The sequence below is a fragment of the Egretta garzetta genome, unplaced genomic scaffold (genome assembly GCF_000687185.1).
Source record: "Egretta garzetta isolate BGI_Z169 unplaced genomic scaffold, ASM68718v1 scaffold602, whole genome shotgun sequence".
NCBI classification, from domain to species: domain Eukaryota; kingdom Metazoa; phylum Chordata; class Aves; order Pelecaniformes; family Ardeidae; genus Egretta; species Egretta garzetta.
The window spans coordinates 185360-195511 of record NW_009258893.1 but is presented as its reverse complement, the minus strand read 5'-3'; the positions used below and the strand labels follow the sequence as shown (position 1 = coordinate 195511).

Sequence of the window (10152 nt, the reverse complement as noted above, 5' to 3'; positions counted from 1 at the left end):
AGGACCACAGCAGCACATCACCACGAAGGGAGCATCTCTCCAGGCACCCCTTCTGTTCACAAGACTTGTAAAATTCTTAGAAAGCCAGAAAAGATGGCAGAAAGTCCACAGGGTATTTTTTTCTCTCAACAGAGCCACATAAAACGGAAATGGAAGCCCACGAGGAGCAATTCATTCAACTTCACAGGAAAAATGAAGTACTGCACAGTTAATTCCGCCACAAAATACAGGCAAGGAGGGATCCTCTGGTGCTGTTGGCTATTTGCAATGTCAGGAATACATGTCTGACCGTTGCCTGTCCCAAGGCTTGGCTCCCACAGAGACCAACTGGGAAGCTCAGGGGTGACACCGGAGTGGAGCCCGACCTTCTCCTGGCCGGATCAGGCTGAGCCCTGTCAGCAGGCAGAGCTGCTGCCGCAGAAGCCCACGGAGGTCAGCAGACCCCACGGCTGCTCACCCATCCCTCCACTCCTCGGCCCAAAACCCCCACCTTGCTTTCCAGAAGGGAATGGGAGGCTTGGTGCCAGGGACGGTGCAGGTCAGCCCCGCAGCCCCTGCAGGAGCTCAGCCCTTTCCCACCTACTGATGCTCACAGGGAGGCCCCTGGGTCTTCTCCAGCTTTGCTGCAAGGTCTAGGACTCTGCGCAAGCCAGGTCCTCGTGGTCACCCAGCTGCGGGCAAAACTGCTGCCCTGGTGGGCTCTGGGGAAGCGGACACCATGCTACCATCTTCTTCCTCCCCAGTTTACTCTCTCCGTGGGATGCGCTGGGATCCCTTTGCCCGCAGGAGGTTCTGCACAGTGGTGGCAAGAAGTGCCTCCCACAGGTCATCAGAAACCTTTAGCTCTTCCCACGCACCCATTTTCAGACAATCTGGATGGCAAGAAGGGACTCGGGCAGGCCTGCGGGGCAGAGGGGTCTGCCCATCCGAAACTGCCGACCCTGCAAGGCAGACCCTGCCCGGGCGGAGGAGCAGCAGGGGCAGTGAGGCTCCTTTTTTCTGCATCTGGACGCCGGTGGGATATGGGTTTTTCTGCCTGCCCTGAGCAGAAAGCAGAGCCAAGTGGAGGAAGGCGCTGGGCAGCATCCAGGGAGCGGGAGCTCTGGAAGCTGGCGGCTCCCTGCAGAGCTTGCAGCCTTCCTGCCCACAGCAGAAGCGAGCAAGCCGCTCTCGCCCAGGAAATTCCCGAGGCAGATTGTGAGTCTTCAGAAACCAAAAATCTTTCCTTTGCCCATGAAGGGTCATGACAAGAGTGCCCAACATGAATGCCACAGTCGCAGGCATGGTCTGTGCCACCCCAAATTGTAAGGAACGGCTGTTGGGTAACCAGACAGAGATGAGGAGTTGGGATTATGGCGATTGCTGCCAGACTGGCTGGGTCTATACGCACAGAGCTCTGCCAAAGCATCCCAGCGCTGTCTGACACCCCATCCTGCCATCACCCTTCATCTCACCGCATTCTGCCCCGACTTGGAGCAGGGACCGTCTGACCCAGCCCTTCTGCCGGCTCTCTCCTACAGCACAGCTTCATGCTGGTCACACTGTGTTTATCTTGATGAAGCCTGTGTATTATTAAGCATAGAAAAGCACTGCTGTGGATCCACGTAGTACCTAAACCTAAAAATATCATCAATAACATTTTAACCCGGCTGAGAGGCTTCCGAGCAACCTGTTTGTCAGTGTCAGTAGTTAGGGCACGCCAAGAATAACCCTGGATCGGAAGGTTTTTGAACAGCAGTCACACAGATGGCACAGCAAGCTACTGAACATGCGACATGTCTGAGGATGACTCAGCCTTCCCTCTTTCAGGGTAAACAAAAGGTGATCTTGCTTCGCCTGCGTTACTTTTCCAGTGAGCTGAAGTGCTAGTCCTCATCTTTCTCCTGGACATCTGCAGGCTGGAAAAAAATTAAAACCTAGGAGAGGCGGTGGAAGACGGGGGCGGTGGGACTCTGCTCCCCAGCTGCTGCCTGCTACCCAGACGAGCTAGCGATGCTTATCCTTGAAGGGTCGGTATGGTTCCATACAGAGACACCAGCATGCCTGTGTGCACATGTTATCAACAACTCTAGAGGAGAATGGCCATTGCCATCAGGCCAGGTGGCTGTTTCCCATCTCACAGCTCTTGGCTAGTTTACGGTGCTCTACTCCTAAGGATGCCCTTACTTCAGGCTGGAATTTGCTTTGGTACCTACGTGGGAACCCATAAATTCCCACAGGCCGTGGGTCGGGCAAAGCTTGCACACAATGTGCCGATCCTACTGACAGCAACGGGAGTTAAATGCGTGAGATACTGTGTTTTGCTGTTAATTTCACTGCACCAAAACTGCACTGGAATCCAAACCGCAACAGTTCTACTTAAGTGTAAAAGAGAGGAGAATGGTTTAGACTGCTGGAATGTCTTGGTGGAAACATACAGCAGTAAAACAAGTGCTTTTCTGGTATCATTTGTTCTCTTTGGAGGCTCGGTATAAGCTATAACGGCTGCACCATTGTTTCACTGCTAGTACATGCAGCTGGGTGAGCCACACCAGCAAACATTGCCCAGGACAGATGAAATCTCAGCTTTTTTTGTGACCATACGCAGAGTAGAGATCAGCAGGGAGAAATAACTTTCCATTTGGGCATTTTGGCAGGAGACTTGAGGCTGGGCAGGGCTGGCCTCTGATGGAAATCAGCTTCAACCATTCCCTGAGGGTTGAGGGCAAGGATGATGCCTCCCTGAAGCAAGAAGATAATTTTTTTTTTTTTTTAATGTATAAAGCCTATGAGGTTGTTAACTCTTTTTTGTGGTTTGGTTCTTTGAACAGGCTGGGTGACAGCAGCACTGCCTGATGGAAACAAAGAGTGCGAGCAGATCAGCTCCGTTTGTGACTCCGAAAGCACGAGCTGCTCGGGCCCCGCAAGGAGGCAGGGTGAGCGGCCACCAGCCTTGTTTTATGGGCAAGGTGCAATGCAGAAAATTAAATCTCTTCCTCTTCCACTGACACTTCCCACCCACACAAAGAAACTCATTGCATGACTCTGCACGCTGCAGATGCCAGCAAACAGGCGGCACTTGCAGGCTGAGCCTCGGCTTTGTGCTGACAGACAGGGATTGCTCTTGGTTTAGTGCATAATCCCCTCGCCACACTTTGCAATGCACGCGGGGATGTTCTCTTCCAGAGGGAGGCAATATGGGCTGGGGCTTGGAAAAACCCAGAGGGATTTAGGTACCGGGATGCCATTGAGGGGTGAGGGACGTTGGGCTCCCACTTCCTTCTGTTGCCTTTCGAAGTGTCAGCAGTGACACACTCCTCCATCAACGCACCTTTGCAAGGATAATGCGCTGCGGGCACGCGCGGGTGGGTGTGTGCAGGGCTTTCGCACGGCGCAACAGCCGAGCCAACGCGACTGCCATGACCTTTGGTGAGAAAATCAAACACTGAGCATCTCTAAAGGCAAGCAGTCGCTGAGTGAACGTCCCTAAAAATGGGTGATGGCTTGGACTCCCAGTTGGTGTAAAATTACTGGGGTGAAGTCAAGGAACTGAGCTGATTAACACAAACTGAGGAGCTGATGAACCTTGAATATCTGGAAGTGCTGGGCTTTGGGTTTTATAATTAGAATTCCAGTAGGAAATGGAGACACGAGAGATCAAGACAGCAATGAGTTTTGCTACGAAACAAACGGTATCTGACTCACCAGCATGAGCAGCAGAAAGATCCTTAAAATTTGTCCTTTGAAGCCAGGGTAATGCAACTGAAAACTGCTTGGATAAAGAGAATGGGAAAGCACAAAATTCACTCTTTCTTGTCTCTTCCCAGTCTGTCACCTCTTTCTTTTCTCTTCCTCTCCACTGCTTTGGAGTTACACCCCACTCAAGTTATTTTCAGCTGGTTTCATTTCTCAGGTACGTGAGAACATTTGAAGTGAGCCTATAAGGGGTTGGTCAAAACTTATTTTGAAGTAAGTAACAGCACATCTGTCCTCAGACCACTCTTCAGTCCCGATGGATGTGTACAGCACTGTAATATGAAGCTAAATTAATTATTATAATATGCGGTGGTCTAGGTTCTTTGTAAATGGATAGGACTCCCTGAGCTTCGTTAGAGTACTAAGGCCACCCAGGTTTGAAATGCCCGAACTTCTGAAATGTTTATTAAGAAGGTGAAGTTAACCTGTAAGGTCTCCAAACGTACAGGGCTTGCCTGGGGCTCTCTAAATGTTGTTTCCCCAGTGAAGAAAACGCACTCCCCTGGGGGGAAGTGATTCACTGCACGAGGTTGAGACCCAGTACACCGCCAAGTAAGTGGCTCATGAAACTCAGCTGCTCACCGTGTGGAAACCAAGGCGCACGGCATTTAATGAGGACTGCATGCAGACATTGGCAATGGCTAAGCAGAACTTCAACATCCTTACAGATTCAGCCAAGCACTCGGTGAGGTGCTTGATCCCATGCGCACAGTGGAACAGGATAGGAGAGCAATTTAAGCGAGCAGCTAAGGTTAAGCTCAGGTTTAACATTCTCCTGCAGCATTTGCTGAAACCACTTGCTAAGCTGGAGAATGGCCGCTGGTTTCTGAGCTGATTTTCCTCAAGCTGGGGGGGTCACACGTGGTCTCTTACAGCGAACAGTATCTTGGACGGAAATTGGAGATCCTTGTGAATTTTCCGTAGCGACCAACGGCTGGGGCAGTCCCGTGGTCTGAACGGACGCTGAGCGGCTCCAGCCCAGCTTTTCAAAAGGGCTGAGCGGCTGCGGCCAGGCATGCCCAGCACGGCTCAGCACCATGCTGGGAAGGAGGTGGGGACGGCATTCACACTGCCCGACTTGAGACACGAGATTCGGAAGTGAGCTGCTGCATGCCCCGCCGGATGGCCTCCCTGACAGCCTGGTTCAGAGCAACCTCCGAATCCTAGAGATCACAGAATCCCAGAATCCCAGACTGGCAGGGGCTGGCAGGGCCCCCCAGAGCTCACCCAGTGCCACCCCCCTGCCCAAGCAGGCTCACCCAGAGCAGGGGGCACAGGACAGCGTCCAGGCGGGGGTTGAAGATCTCCAGAGAAGGAGACTCCACAGCCCCCCTGGGCAGCCTGGGCCAGGGCTCGGGCACCCTCACAGTCAACAAGTTCTTCCTCCCGTTCAACTGGAACCTCTTCTGCTCCAGTTTGTGCCCATGGCCCCTTGTCCTGGTGCTGGGCACCACTGAGAAGAGTCTGGCTCTGTCCTCGTGACGATTTACAGGCGAGTGTTTCTATTAGTTTTAAAGAATATCTAGAGAAACAGTCAGAGTACTAGGAATTCCCTTCCCTAAAGTATTTCAAATTCGATGCTCAAAGCCAGGAAGGAATTTTGGCTGCAGTGTTTTCACAGGAGACCCAAGACCCAGCATTTACAGTGCCTGATACAGCACTTACCCACTGTCGGACAAAGCCAGCGCTGCTTAAATGTCCAACCCACCTGAATCTCCCTACAGAGCTACGGTGGGTTTTTTTGCATAATGGCAGTAGGGTTATTTTCCCATTAGTGCAACTGCAGAAACATGGAATGCTTTGGCAAAAGGTACCTTGGCTGTTAAAAGGATTCTCAAGTGAACAAATCCCGCTTCCCCCTCTGCCACCCGCCAGGACACCCGGCGTTATCAATGCTACTCGGATGCTAAACCCGAGCTGGAATTTAAACTCTGTTATAGCGGATTTAGTGCAGCACCTTCTTCCTTTGTGCTGCTCCTGCTAAGAGTTGCTGTGCTCTGCCGTCACAGAGAGCTGACACGGAGCCGTGACAAGGGGTGCGTACGGCTTTGTTCATGGAAAGGTGCAGGCAGTGACCTGCACCGACTGCAGGCAGCCTGACACAAGTCACGGGTTAAGCAGGGGGTTTTAGTATCTACAGGTATTTTCAGAAAAGCTTCATTCAGGCGTGGTGCACCACTCTGATGTGGGGCGACTGGGATGCAGTGTGAAAGAGGAGGAACTAATAACAACAGGTTTTCTCTGAATCCTCAGGTTTTAATACCTCCCTCACAAAGCCCCGAATGACCATGGAGGTAACCGAGCTCCCGTCCAAACCGTGGCACTGCAGGCTGCCTCGGCTCCCCGGATGTTTGCGATGCTCCGCATCACCACGGCGCCGCTATTCCGTCGCACTGGGCTAACGCGCCGTGCCCAAGGGAGCTGGCGCCCGGATCTGCCCGCTGCCCGGCCCCCGCGGGGTTCACACGGGCTCCTCGTGGATCCGCGTCTGCGGGGCTGCACGTCCTTCCTCCTAAGTGCATTTCCTTATCAGAATATATGGCGCGGCATCACGCGGCATGTTTATGGTTTGAAATGCCGGCCGATAACGCGGGCGTAGTCAAACAATACGGTAGATATAACAGCAACCAGTTCGTTTGTTTTTTTTTTTTAAAGAGCATGACATCAGAGAGAGCGAGATGCTCAGCTACATGTGGTTGGAGGCAGTCAAACAGCTGAAACAATACAACCATTAAGATATGCTTTCCTGATAACCACCCATATTCCCTACATATTGTCTATTTATTTTTCTGTGGTATCTTAGTGGAACTTGGAGCATATTTGACCAATTTTTTTTCCTCTGGGCATTTGCTGCGTTGCTGGAAGCAAATTTTCTCATTCTTTCTTGGTTACATTATCCCCACAAATTGCAGCAAGAGAAGCGATATTTTTAATGAGTGCCTGTGTCATTAAATAGAAAAGTGTTTACTGAAATGATCTCTGTTGGTGCCTCGCCGGGTTGGAGTTTGAGCCTTTCCCGTCTGCAGCAGGGGTATTAGCTAGCCGAGCGGCTGATGGAGAGCAGCACACACATCTCTCGAGTCGCCCCTCTCTCAAACGCTGCCACGAATGGCGCGGTTCCTAGGAGCTCTGGAAATGGACTTCCTGAACGACTGGGTCCAACGGAAGGGTTTCAGGCTGTGCAGATACTCTGTGCCCACATAAACACAAAAGTGGTGTTGCATGATAATGACCGTGGGTTTTTTCCCCTGTAATTTTTAAACCATAATTATTCTCAGGGCTGAATGGATTGGGCACCCAGCTTTCCCTAGGTTTGTAACGCTGGGAAAATTGCAGTGGCAGAGGTTGTTTTGCTGTTGCAGGAGGGGGGACAGAGCCGCCCCTGATGTCGCTGTGACGCAGACGGAGGTGGCTGCCACCCCCTGGTGACACCCATGAGCCCGTAAGTGACCTTCAGACGCTTCCCCTTCCCGGGAATGTGCTCTGCTTGTACACACTCCGCATCCACCCCTGATTCCTGATACCAAGATAATTCTGGTATTGTACTTGCAAAGTCCCCTGTTCTCTCCTAAAATAATAATTCTTTTTTACTGAAAATGCTTGCAATTCTTTTCGGACTGAAGTGACTTTGGGAGAGGCAAGAAAGATGATGCTGCTTCTGAAAACTATATTTCCAAGTTCGGAGCTACAAGACACGACTGGTCAGAAGCGCCGCCTGGGTAACTCAAACCAGCTAAAGCAGGCTGGCATTTAAAAAGCGAACCAACATGAGACCAAATCCACTGTTGGGTGTGGCAGCTAGGTGACATTGCTTGAATGTAGGCTGAGATTTCTTTTTTTTTATGCTACTTCAGGTATCTATTTTCTATGCACTTTTACTAAAAGTATTTCCACTGTGGAAATGTGGCGTATTGAAAGCACAAAAAAAAGTTTTTAATTACCCTTGCAGCATTCGACAAAGCAGGTTCTGTTAATTGAGCAGTAGTTAACTAGCTGAGACTTGAGAAGCAAGCTAAGTCTGAGTCCAAGTACGACCCCTAAGCCCTCAAGAAGTGAAGGCTTTGGAAAGCAGAGGCATTTGCCTCCGCAGATTGCCAGGACACGACGTCCTCTCAGCCGAGCAGCGGGAGAAGGGGGTTTCACGGGGCCGGCTGCGTCCTCCTGGGCACGCCTGGGCACGGGGGTAGGTTATCACAGCCCAGGGAACACCCCAAACCCTGCACGGCTACGTGCTCCCCGCAGAGCCCGCTCCTCAGCACGGACCAGCAAACAGCTACCCCTAAAAAGCAGCGCTCCACCAGTAATTCCAGTATGTAAGGGTAGATAGGGACTGGTTTCTTTACTGGCTCGAAATGTGAGTAGCGGGGTTTGGGAAAAAGCCAAGTATTTTAACTGCTGCTGCTTTGATGCAAGGAGTGAAACCTGCACATTCCCTCCGACCCCGACCCGTTCTGCTGTACCCTCTCATTGCAGCACTTCTGACACACGCGCCTGTATGTGAAATAGCCGGAATTTTGCAATTCAGAGCCACCGGGTCTCAACTACAGACAGCGAGCGCTGCGGCTGCTGGTGTGCACAGCAAACCCTACTCCAGCTGGAGCCGTGGCTGGTAAGCATCCCGGCACTCCTGGTGAAGAAACCCTCTGCAAGGCTTCACTTCCAACACATCACACCCCCCTGTTACTTCCTGAAGCCATTATTTTTAATTCTAAACTACGTTTCCCGGTCCTTTTAAGGCAATGGCTTGGCTTTATCTCACTGTTTTCTTTACAAACGTTAAGACCACACACTCTGAGCTCTGCTAACACACTGTATTATGCTACTGGTAGACAAATTTTAACATCACATCACATACATGTTGCAGTTGCTGTTGGAACATGCCTTTTAAAAAATACCTTTATTGGATGAAATTGTCTCTTTCCCAAGAAAAATCTGGTTAATATAATTTATTACGCCTTTTAAAATTCTGTCTGTTCAATAAAATCTTTGCTATATTATAAATACCTGTAACGAAAATATAATTTAAAATTCTGAGAGAAAACATTGGTTTTTTTCCTTTTACATTTTTCACAAAACCCACACAGGCACCAAGGAAAGACTAACAATAAAAATAATTTACTCCTGTACAATCTACTCTGGGTTGGAAACATTCAGGAGAGAGATTTTAAACTTGTCCTCTGATGAAACTTTGGCTACAACATGGGAACTGATCTTAAAACAAAGGAGGGTCCTATGTTTTACACCTGTTTAACCCAAAAACTTCTTCCAGGGGCCGATCGACTGTTGCTAGTACTTTCCTCGCTGTCACATACCTGAACGAGGGCTGGCTAAAATCGCTGTTATCTGAGGGAACCAGCCTCTGAGCTTCGCCGCACGGGACTAAAAGTGGTCCTACCTCACCAGATGGGAATATTTATTGTGGAGATTAACTCCCAGTTCTGAAAATTAAACATCGGTGGAAGTAAGTCAGTGCTCTCACTCTGCGATAGCGACAATTAGAAATTCTTATGTTTTGCTTGTTCGGTAGTTATGTACTGCCAGAAAGCTCCCATGCTGAAGGGACAGCATGGGAAAGCTTCCCGATTTGGACCACCTGCAGGGAATTTTTTTTTAGCCACCTCTCATTCTAAGCAAATTTCTTAGCAGAGAGGGAGCAATTCAGTATAAGAGACATTCAATGGTGGAGCTGTTATCTTTGAAGTATGGACTGGAAATGTGGAAGAATTCTTCAGATCAACTAAGCTCAATCTATTTAAAGCTGGCAGAAAAGCAGACTAAGCCCAAGATAGGCACGAAACCATCACAAAGGATGAATAAGCAGAGATTTTTAAATCTTAAGTTTGCTAAGACAATTTTCAAAGGTGTCTTTAAGCGGCCCCTTTTTCCATCAAAGAAGACTTAAGTGCTGTTACAGTAAATTTAGTGTGAAGTTTGAAAAATCTCTATCCGAACTGGTGAATCATGAGCAAAATGCTGAATTCCTCTCTTAGAGACACTTGCATCGTTTTAAGGAATAGACAAGTGAAGAAGAACCAAATATTTCTAGAATATCTGGAAAACACATTCCTGTAGTAGATGAGACAGAAAGAAAAGTAAAAACAGTCACTATTGTTTGGATTATCTGTAGCACTGCAGTGAGGTAACTATCCCCTGGGAATCTTCATTTCCTTGTTCTAGATTCCCTTCAATTTCTGAGTATCCATCACTGCATTTATTTATTTATTTTTTATACTATGAAAAGCAAAATAATAGGTCAATCTTGACTCTGACGCTGACAAGGTATGTGTGGAAAACAGTTTGCCTGGTACACTGCCAGCGCTGGGGAGCCGCCCGCCCTTACGGCTTTCTGACAGCCACTTGTTTCCTCCTCTTCCACCTTCTCCTTCTTTCTGTTCCTCTCCCTCCTCCACACCCCAT

The 10152-nt window shown here is 49.5% G+C and overlaps 1 long non-coding RNA gene across 1 annotated transcript in view; it reads left to right on the top strand.

Moving 5' to 3' along the window:
• LOC118451806 overlaps nt 1-10152 on the top strand; it is a 17203-nt gene that overhangs the window by 3737 nt on the left and 3314 nt on the right. The window contains exon 2 of the long non-coding RNA XR_004841363.1: nt 4487-4497. This is a non-coding gene — a long non-coding RNA (uncharacterized LOC118451806). The remainder of the gene's footprint in view (nt 1-4486; nt 4498-10152) is intronic.